The sequence below is a fragment of the Etheostoma spectabile genome, chromosome 5, assembly GCF_008692095.1.
Source record: "Etheostoma spectabile isolate EspeVRDwgs_2016 chromosome 5, UIUC_Espe_1.0, whole genome shotgun sequence".
NCBI lineage: Eukaryota > Metazoa > Chordata > Actinopteri > Perciformes > Percidae > Etheostoma > Etheostoma spectabile.
Genome location: NC_045737.1, coordinates 35,286,360 through 35,286,630, shown reverse-complemented (window position 1 = coordinate 35,286,630; position 271 = coordinate 35,286,360). Strand labels below are relative to the sequence as shown.

At 39.1% G+C, this 271-nt stretch overlaps 1 protein-coding gene across 1 annotated transcript in view; it reads left to right on the top strand.

Moving 5' to 3' along the window:
- Positions 1 to 271, top strand: part of itgb5 (integrin, beta 5) — a 115,279-nt gene that overhangs the window by 112,423 nt on the left and 2,585 nt on the right. The window lies entirely within an intron of this gene.

Sequence of the window (271 nt, the reverse complement as noted above, 5' to 3'; positions counted from 1 at the left end):
CCGTCTTCTGTTATTGTTTGTAATGAGAAAAGTTTATTATTTCATGGATTTCAAAAATGTCAGTACGACATGTTATGCCGTAAACCGTTTAAATCTGAGCACGACTCACATCTGCACTTGACTTACATCAGGGAGTGACAACACCACCACTACAACTTTTCAATATTAGTCCGTGCTCTTAAAGGGATAGTTCTGATCTTTTGAAGCGTGGTTGTATGAGTTGCTTCTCCATAGTCAGCAGATTACCTAAAATATATGGTGGTCAGCACGC